Genomic DNA, 7,313 nt, shown 5'->3' on the forward strand with positions numbered 1-7,313 from the left:
TTTGTCTTTTTTCTGATCTTAGATGCAATGCATTATAGTTTCTCTATTATATATAATATCTGCCATAGGCTTTTTCCAAAGTTAATCAAGTTAAGGAAATTTCATTCTCTTCTACTCTTTTTTTCAATGCCATAACGCTTGGCTCACTTATTTTTACAAATTTATTTATTTATTTATTTATTCTTCTTTGCGGTACGCGGGCCTCTCACCGTTGTGGCCTCTCCCGTTGCGGAGCACAGGCTCCGGACGCGCAGGCTCAGCGGCCATGGCTCACGGGCCCAGCCGCTCCGCGGCATGTGGGATCTTCCCGGACCCACCAGGGAAGCCCTCACTTATTTTTAAATCTTTCATTTCTCATATTATTGCATTATTATTATTGGAGTGCATAATCTGCTAGGTATCTATCGTATAGAGTTTTCTCAAAGACACCATGGTAGCTACTTCAGTCATGCTTCCCCATTCATGGTATTTGGGAGGAAAGGTCAGGTTTTAACCAAAAAATGACTTCCAACTAAGGACCCATTGACGGTTGATTGTGTTCAATGCTAAGTTGAAATTGAGGGAAATTCAAGAGGTGGGTATAAAGCCATCTCCTTGCAGTTGAAGAGCTTATAAACTCTCTATGGTGTCACGACTGGAGCACTTGACAGATTTTAGTTCACAACACAGTTGAGATATTTGGAGGTTTAGAATGCCATTTGGATTTCAGTGGAAAAGTCCACCAACAATAACATAATGGGAAGAAGAAAGGCTGCATATACTTGAATGGGGCCTTAGAGTACAGAAAGATTCTAACAGGGAAAGGGAAACAATAAAGGCTGAAGAACTCAGCCACTGATTAGTGTTTGGTATAAGGAAGGCATCTGACTAGAGCAGAAAATAGTTGACAAATACGAAATAAGGTTGAGTAGCCTTGGTGAGGCCAGAAAGTGAAGTCTTGAAAGTCAGCAGAGCAACTTAGTATTAAAATGGTGAAAACTAAAGGTGTTTGACTGGAGATTAACATAATAGAAGGAGTGTTTTAAAAATTATAATTTTCTAATTCTATTAGAAATATATATATGCACCCTTTTTAGCACAGATCCACTCAATAGGTATTAGTGAAGTCAGGCACTGATAGGGTAGAAGATCTAGAGTTTAAGATTCAGCTAGGGCTTCCCTGGTGGCACAGTGGGTGAGAGTCTGCCTGCCAATGCAGGTGACATGGGTTCGAGCCCTGGTCTGGGAGGATCCCACATGCCGCGGAGCAACTAGGCCCATGAGCCACAACTACTGAGCCTGTGCATCTGGAGCTTGTGCTCCACAACAAGAGAGGCTCTGACAGTGAGAGGCCCGCGCACCGTGATGAAGAGTGGCCCCCACTTGCTGCAACTAGAGAAAGCCCTCACACAGAAACGAAGACCCAACACAGCTAAAAATTAATTAATTAATTAATTAATTAATTAATTTTTTAAAAAAAAGATTCAGCTAAAGTGTTCTGTTTAGACCGCAGACCAGACCCTCCTAAGAGCTATTTAGGTTTATTACTTCTATTCACTTGCTTGTTTGTTTGCTTGCTTGTTGGTTGTTTTGTTTCAAGTTTTAATTTAGCATGTCCATGTACAATAAATCACTTAGATCTTACTCAAGGATTTTTGATTTAGCCATGCTTTACACACCATAGAAGTTTCCATTCTTGCTGACCAGACAATAGGCTTACTCATTAACTACATTTTTGACTAAACTCTGGCTAAATATTTTTAAACAGAGCAGCTTATTTATTTGACTGGTAGAGTAGATGGCTGGAGTTATGGGTAGAATTGTGTCCCCCAAAATTCATATGTTGAAGTCCTAACTTCCCATACCTCAGAATGAGAACTTATTTGGAAATAGGGTTATTGCAGATATAATTAGTTAAGATGAGGTCATACTGGAACAGAGTCCACCCATAATCCATTATGACGAGTGTGCTTTAAAAGGGGGGAATTTTGAGAAAGACATGCACAGGAAAGAGGCTAAATGAACATGAGGGCAGAGATAAGGGTGATGCATTTATAAGCCAAGGAACACCAAAGACTGTCATGAAACCACAGGAAACTGGGAGGGAAGCATGGAAGAAACTTCTCCTTCACAGTCCTCAGAAGGAACCAACCTTGCTGGCACCTTGACCTTGGACTTCTAGCCTTCAGAACAGTGAGACAAATTTCTGTTGTTTATGCCACTCAGTTTGCAGTACTTTGTTACAGCAGCCCCAGCAGACTAATACAGTTGGTTCACAATTTTGCACTACCTTGGCTCTGTCAGAAGGGCAAGAGTGAATCAGAGCAGTAAAGCAGCAACACAAGGAAGGAGGAGCGACAGTCTGGCTCCTTTGCTGGTCCTTTTGCAGAATTAGCTCAGGTTAGGAGATTCATGTTAGAACTTTAGCTGAGAAGTTCAAAATGCCTGCATATGACAATGTTTCATGGAGGACATGTTTCTTCTCAACTCCTGGAGGTAATAGAAGCTTGTTCAGGAGAGAAACAAGGTATCTCCCAAGAAGTAGGGTGCATACAAGTGTCCTATTGTCTGTTCAGCCAGCCTTAATACTCCATAGCTGAAGGACAAGACACTGGGCTGGAAGAGGATGCTGGTGAAAACGTTCGCCACCCAGGAATCAAACATCCTTAGCATGTGAGAGAACTCCCAAATAGGTGGGAGGCAGCCTTGGAAAGGAGCCACACTAGTAAAACAAGGGGGATGAGACATTTTCAACTTTTCCCATGGCATCTGGGTTTGGGGCATTTGACTGAATTTAGCCAAGCAGCACGGAGCACTTTGAATCTTGGTGACAGTTTCAATGAAGCAGGAACAGTTAAGGGTTTTCAAGGATGTGGAGTGCAGGTCAGTGGCATGGTGACAAGCATCTTATTTGGGAAGAGACAGTGGTGGCTACCCACACTAACTAGTATGGTGAGGTGACTTTGTCTTACCTTATCTTCCAAAATCCCCTGGTTTTGCCAGTTTGCCAAGCTTATCGCTACAATTCCCATTGTTTAAAGGAGCTGCCTTCCATTAATTGCTGCTTAAGTTAACCAGCATTGGTATGTGTTGCTGGAAACCAAGAACACTGACTGGTGTAGTCACTTATCTATTCTATCCATGTGGGCCCCCAGCACTGATAACCTTGAGTTTCTTCAGACTCTGGGCCCTCAGACAGCTGTATCCCTCTGCTGTGCTTTCTCAGCACCTCGTGCATGCCTCTACTGCCCCACCCATGACCCTCCATCTGCTTTTCTGCCTGCCCAGAATGACTGTGAGCTCTTTAAGAAACAAAAAATAGGTAATATTTGGCTTTGGAGCTTCAGACTCAATCTTAGTAGCACATGATAAATGTTTTGTTTTTGGTTTTTTTGATCATGCTTATTCATGGAGTTGTCTCCTATCTCCCCTAAACCTCTTCCTCACTTTGGAGGACTTGAGAATAATATGGTTCCCAAAGGAAATGGAGAAACAGCATATGAAATACAACAAGGGATTTTCAGGATTTCTCTAAGTGCTCAGATGCCACACTCCTGAGCTGGCTTGAGCTCTTGTCCTGTCCACCCTTAGCCTAGTTCTCCTGCCTGCGGGTGGATGCTCCCTCTGCTACTTTTATTTTTGTATCAGCACCATCATTCCCTTCAGTCTTCCAGCAAGTAATTGAAAGTTGAATGAATTCTGTTCTAACTTTTGTTTTGCTAATTAACTAGATTCTCCTAAGGCAGTAGTAGGCCTGCTAAGACTCCTGCTAATACCTCCTCAAGCATTCTAAACCATGAGATAACACAAAGGGCCCTTCTGCCAACTCTTTTTCACCCTCTTGGACTTCCATTTCTCCAATTTCTCTTTGGTTCCTGGAAACTCCATCTCCAGCAGGAAATATTACTTAATTAACGATATTTGCCTACGAGCTTTAAGTAAGCTTTTCTAATTGCAACAGTTTCACATCACTTTTGTTCATGTTGATAAGTTATTTAAACACCATGAATAATTCAAATTCAGGTTTTGAATTGTTAATCAGAATAATGATAGCAGCAGTTCAACACTCTAACAATTTCACTTGCAGTGACTTTGAAAAAGGCCCTGAAACCATTTCCTTCAACAACCTGAGGCTCTGCTCTCAAAGCAAAACAAGAAATAGCTAAAATAGAAGCTTCTCTGCTCCTCAGACAGCCTTTCCCCAATAGTGACTATGTTTATGTTGACTTTAGACATAGTAATACAGTGCAGATTGATATCACTCGATGGGTACTTTTCACAACTACAAATATCTTTGCATTCTCCCTCATTTTGATTTGCAGTCTCTCTATAAGTGGCATGCCCTAAAAGACAATGGAAATGCCCCTTTCTGCTTAAGGACTGTCAAGTAGGCAGAATTTAGCAAGTGTTCCATCTGAGCACAATTAAGGATCGCTAACTATACAGAATATTCCTTGCTTCACCTATATGACTTGGCAGATGACTCACTTCCCAATCTATTACTCCAGGTTTCTGTCTTCAAAAGAAGCCCCAGTTTGCATGCCCAAGTGGCACCTGATAGTCCACCTGGATGTCCCATCATCTCAACACACCCACAGTTTAACTGATTCCCCATAGCTCAGGTTTTTTCCCAAACACTGTGTCTTGGTTAATGCTGGGGAGGCAACAGGGTATAGTGGTTAAAAGCACATCAGTTGTAATTCCCAGCTGTAAATTCTGCCTTGCCACTTACAGCTACATAACCTGAAGAGTCTTCTCAACCTCTCTGTGCTTCAGATACTCTCATCTGTAAGATGAACGTGATTATATTTCATAGGGTTATTATGAGGATTAAATGAGTCAGCATTTCTAGGGACTTCCCTGGTGGCGCAGTGGTTAAGAGTCCGCTTGCCAATGCAGCAGACTTGGGTTCGAGCCCTGGTCCAGGAAGATCCCACATGCCATGGATTAACTAAGCCCCCGAGCCACAACTACTGAGCCCGTGAGCCACAACTACTGAAGCCCACGCGCCTAGAGCCCGCACTCCGCAACAAGAGAAGCCACCGCAATGAGAAGCCCGCGCACTGCAACAAAGAGTAGCCCCAACTTTCCACAACTAGAGAAAGCCCACACGTGGCAAGGAAAACCCAATGCAGCCAAAAATAAAATAAAAGTTTTTTTAAAAATAAGAAAAAATATTTTAAAAAAATGAGTTAGCATTTCTAAATCACTTAGACCAGATCCTGGCATATAATAGGCATTCTAAAAGTGTTAGTTAAATAAAATGCTGTCCCCCTTCCCCCAAATAGCTCTGACAACTATCTTCTCTCCACCTTTCTTTGCCTGTTTCATGTCCTACCTCCCCATGAATCTCTTCTTTATCACATAAGCACACAGTGGTCCCTCTCTTTCTCAGCTGCAAATAGCACATGAAATTGGTGGAGTTCTGTTCCTTCACTGGTACATATCTACTATATTCATTATGTCTTCTACTCATTTGTCCTTTCTCCTGGGGTAGGCACCCTTGGGTGTTGATGGACTTTGTTTCTATTCTATTAATCATCAAAGATCAGGGCATTCATAATTCTCAGCCGTCCCAGTGCTAAGTATATAGTAGGCACTAGATAACTAGTGATTAATCTGTTTCAGTAGTTGGGTGAAAGAAAAGAGAAAAAAAAAAAAGAGTATGACAGAACAATGTAAGAAGCACTGAGCCTGAGAGAACAGGTCATGCTCCCTAGCCCTCTGCACTCTCAGATCATAGCCTTCCTCACAATTTAATTACTTGCTTAATGATTATATCCTCTTCTAGAATGTAACCTCTGGAAAGGTGAAGATCATGTCTAAAATTACTTGGGAATCAATATTATAGGGAATGCATTTCCACTGTACCTATGATTCTTAACTGTAAGTATGTGGTTATCACTCTGATAATGCTTCCAGTCATGGGCAGTTATGATATATATGATGACACAGAATAGCCTAAGTGTGAGAAGATTTAGTAATTTATTATTAATCACCAAAAGTCACTTCAGTTAGATTTGTGCAAAGAAAAGAGAACTATTTACACAGGATTAATAAATTACCCACTGCCTATTGTTCAACTCCAAAGACTTTTAATAACTTAGATCTGAAATTCAGCACAAGGAATTGACTGTTCTACCTTAATTTCATGAGTTTGTTTCTTTTCTAACACATAGGAGAAATCTATAAATTCAGTTCAGTGTTGAAATAAGAATGAAAGAAAAAAAACTAAAATCATCATAATTTACCATGTCACCAAGCACTCTTTGTCTCTACAATTTACCCCGACAGGCATCTCATAGTTTGACTGGGGTAGAATAAGCTACCTTAAGAGTGATTGACATTTGATTTGTTTCCATTAATTTGTGAAACTAGAGAAATAACAAATTTAACAACCCCAAATTACTCTGGTGACATTTTATCTGTTTTAAGCATTTTGGCAGATTGGCAGTGAACAGAATGTCCTATTTCAGTACACTCAATTTAAAACACCTCATTTGCCCTGTAAAGAAAGATAACCATTAGTGAAAAGTTTATTTTTCAGAAGTCAAAAAGCAGCTGAAGCACGTCATGGTCTGTCAGAGAGCATACCTTAATGCCCCAGATTTTCCTTGTATGCTACTAAAAAGATAATCTCTAGAATGGCTACCAAGGTACATGAAAGACACTAAATTATGAAATAGAAGGTTAGAGACCATTCAGGAAGGAATCGTGACTCTTACAAGTGCCCTTCTTATAATGAATATCAACGAGGCAACATATTTCAGCCATAGATTTCTCTAAACACGAGCTCATTAATGTTCCTAATAAAGTATGATTTTCAAAAAAGTTAAAAACCTGATTCTCATATAAACACAAAAATGAACACATGTCAAATTTTCCATTCACTCATTAATAAGTGAGTGAGCCAGTAAGATACTGACTCATTAAAAAGGGAAGTAGAGGGACCTTCAAGATGGCAGAGGAGTAAGACATGGGGATCCCCTGTCTCCCTACAAATACATTAAAAATACATCTACATGTGGAATAACTCCTACAGAACACCTACTGAATGCTGGCAGAAGATCTCAGACTTCCCAAAACGCAAGAAACTCCCCACGTACGTGGGTAGGGCAGAAGAAAAAACAGAGACAAAAGAGTAGGGGGCTTCCCTGGTGGCGCAGTGGTTGAGAGTCCGCCTGCCGATGCAGGGGATGCGGGTTCGTGCCCCGGTCCGGGAAGATCCCACATGCCGCGGAGCGGCTGGGCCCGTGAGCCATGGCTGCTGAGCCTGCGCGTCCGGAGCCTGTGCTCCACAACGGGAGAGGCCACAACAGTGAGAGGCCCGCGTA

Source organism: Lipotes vexillifer, unplaced genomic scaffold (assembly GCF_000442215.2).
Source record: "Lipotes vexillifer unplaced genomic scaffold, Lipotes_vexillifer_v1.1 scaffold517, whole genome shotgun sequence".
Lineage (NCBI taxonomy): Eukaryota > Metazoa > Chordata > Mammalia > Artiodactyla > Lipotidae > Lipotes > Lipotes vexillifer.